This window comes from Pseudoliparis swirei, chromosome 10 (genome assembly GCF_029220125.1).
Source record: "Pseudoliparis swirei isolate HS2019 ecotype Mariana Trench chromosome 10, NWPU_hadal_v1, whole genome shotgun sequence".
Lineage (NCBI taxonomy): Eukaryota > Metazoa > Chordata > Actinopteri > Perciformes > Liparidae > Pseudoliparis > Pseudoliparis swirei.
In genome coordinates, this window is record NC_079397.1 from 13,086,830 (window position 1) to 13,090,242 (window position 3,413).

Genomic DNA, 3,413 nt, shown 5'->3' on the forward strand with positions numbered 1-3,413 from the left:
CCACAGCATGTTCCAGAACCTCCTCAAAACAGCAAAAGAGGAGAAAGAACAGATGGACAGTGAGCGGGACGGTCTGATGCAGAAAATGGAGGAACAGCAGGAGAAGTTCAGGAGCTTCCAGCAGCTGAAGCTTGACTGTGAACAGGCCAGACAGGAGAATGTGGAGATCAAGGGAAATATCAAGGTCCTGGAATTGACACTTCAAGAAGAGTTTGCTTTGGAGGAAGCGCTCTTCAACCGCTCAACAGCTGATAAGGAGGCGATCGACCAAGAGAACCTCGCACTGAAACTTCACTTCCAGGAGCTGCAGACCCAAGTCCAGCTGGGAGAAGCCATCAAGAAGCAAAACCTGGCAGTGCAAATTACCATTGCAGAGGCCCACCTTCAGAATGAGGATCTGCAGAAGGAAGTACAGCTCCTCAACCAAAGGCTTGATGAGGTGAAGGTCTTGAAGAGCGAGGGCAGAGAAACACTAGCTCGCTCTAAAGCTTTGGAAACAGCCAATGCTGGCCTGAACCATCGGATCCAGGAGCAGATCCAGGAGCTGCAGAGACAAGTCCAGCTGGGGGAAGCATTCAAGGAGGAAACCCTGGTGGTACAAGCTTCCAATGAGGAAGCCGACCTTCAGAATGCGACTCTGCAGCAGGAGAAAAAGCTCCTCAACCACAAGCTTGATGAGGTGAAGGTCTGGAAGAGCGAGGGCAGAAAAACACAGGCCCGCTCTAAAGCTTTGGAAACAGCCAATGCTCGCCTGAACCATTGGATCCAGAAGATGCAGAGACAAGTCCAGCTGGGAGAAGCATTTAAGAAGGAAACCCTGGTGGTACAAGCTTCCAATGTGGAGGCCCGCCTTCAGAATACGGCTCTGCAGCAGGAAGTACAGCTCCTCAACCACACGCTTGATGAGTTGAAGCTCTGGAGGAGCGTGGCCAGCGAAACACAGGCCCGCTCGGAAGCTTTGGAAATAGACAATGCTCACCTGAACCAGCAGATCCAGGAGCTGGAGACACAAGTCCAGCTGGGAGAAGCATTCAAGAAGGAAACCCTGGTGGTACAAGCTTCCAATGAGGAGGCCCACCTTCAGAATGCAGCTCTGCAGCAGGAAGTCCAGCTCCTAAACCAGAAGCTTGATGAGGTGAAGCTCTGGACGATTGTCGGCAGCGAAACACAGGCCCGCTCGGAAGCTTTGGAAATAGACAACGCTGGTCTCAACCAGCAGATCCAGGCTGCCAACGAACAGCTGGAGATCGGAGACTATTTCAGGTGCAACATCTCTGTCCTGGAAGATAAGGAGAGAACCCTGGTGGAGGAGAACGGAGTGTTGTTTGAGACGCACTCAAAGGCGATCCTCAGGCTCCTCCAACAAGAAGACTACAAGAGGAAGTTCGATGTTCTCAAAGAAAAGACCGACTCCTTGAAGCTACAAATCACGGAGAAGTCAGAAAACATCCAGGGTTTAAACAACGACCTGGAGGTTCTGATCGATGTCAAGAAGAACTACAAAGCCCTGAAGCCAGAGAAGGCTGCTCTGATCAGGCAGAACAAAGCTGTGCAGAAGAACCTTCGGGTCCTGGAGAAAAAGGTCTCCCACGAACAGACCTACGCTGGAAAAAATGCTGTGCTTCAGTCAGAGATGGTGGCCCTGAACCTCGCAAAGGACAATCTTCAGGAGCAGGTGAAGGAGCTGAGCGAATAATTCAGAAATCAAAGCTGTGGCGATGTGCGGGTCCTTGTTCCTCTGTCGGGGGTGCTGGCTAGATGCCGGTTCCCTCGGCCAAGAACGCGGGCCCGCCGATCGTTCCGCCGCTTTGACTATGAGTTTAAAAAAAGCTTTTCTTTTTTAAAGGGAGTAGTCTGGTAGATCCGGCTTCCTCCCTCCCTTTAGAAAAATAATTCAAAAGTCAAAGCTACGTGCAGCGATGGGTGGGTCCTTGTTCCTCTGTCGGGGGGGTCGGCTAGATGCCGGTTCCCTCGGCCGAGAACGCAGGACCGCCGATCGTTCCGCCGCTTTGACTATGAGTTAAAAAAAAGCTTTTATTTTTTAAAGGGAGTAGTCTGGTAGATCCGGCTTCCTCCCTCCCTTTAGAAAAATAATTCAAAAGTCAAAGCTACGTGCAGCGATGGGTGGGTCCTTGTTCCTCTGTCGGGGGGGTCGGCTAGATGCCGGTTCCCTCGGCCGAGAACGCGGGCCCACCGATCGTTCCGCCGCTTTGACTACGAGTTAAAAAAAAGCTTCTTTTTTTTTTAAAGTGAGTAGTCTGGTAGATCCGGCTTCCTCCCTCCCTTTAGAAAAATAATTCAAAAGTCAAAGCTACGTGCAGCGATGGGTGGGTCCTTGTTCCTCCTCGGGGGGGTCGGCTAGATGCCGGTTCCCTCGGCCGAGAACGCAGGACCGCCGATCGTTCCGCCGCTTTGACTATGAGTTAAAAAAAAGCTTTTATTTTTTAAAGGGAGTAGTCTGGTAGATCCGGCTTCCTCCCTCCCTTTAGAAAAATAATTCAAAAGTCAAAGCTACGTGCAGCGATGGGTGGGTCCTTGTTCCTCTGTCGGGGGGGTCGGCTAGATGCCGGTTCCCTCGGCCGAGAACGCGGGCCCACCGATCGTTCCGCCGCTTTGACTACGAGTTAAAAAAAAGCTTCTTTTTTTTTAAAGTGAGTAGTCTGGTAGATCCGGCTTCCTCCCTCCCTTTAGAAAAATAATTCAAAAATCAAAGCTGCGAGCAGCGATGGGTGTGTCCATGTTCCTCTGTCGGGGGGGGGGCGGCTAGATGCCGGTTCCCTCGGCCGAGAACGCAGGCCCGCCGATCGTTCCGCCGCTTTGACTATGAGTTAAAAAAAAGCCAAAGTTCCTTACATTTATTTCTTTTTTTAAAGGGAGTAGTCTGGTAGATCCGGCTTCCTCCCTCCCTTTAGAAAAATAATTCAAAAATCAAAGCTACGAGCAGCGATGGGTGGGTCCATGTTCCTCTGTCGGGGGGGCCGGCTAGATGCCGGTTCCCTCGGCCGAGAACGCAGGCCCGCCGATCGTTCCGCCGCTTTGACTGAGTTTTTAAAAAAGCCAAAGTTCCTTATATTTATTTCTTTTTTTAAAGGGAGTAGTCTGGTAGATCCGGTGGAGTCCTCCTCCTTTAGAAAAATAATGCAAAATCAAAGCTACGACAGCGTGCCGGCGCTTTGACAATGAGTTAAAAAAAGGCTCGTTGATATCCTCAGGCCATGACTTGTATCAAGCATGACACATTTGGGGGATATTCGAAGAAGTCCAGTGAAAGTAGGTGGCGCTTGTCTTGAAAATAAATAAAAACGACTGGCAGGTTTTACTCCGAGGTGATCCGGTTTCCTGTCTCAAGACAAAGTTCCTTACATTAAAGGGACTCATGAAGGGTGAAAAAGGTGACAGGGGTGGGGAGTTGT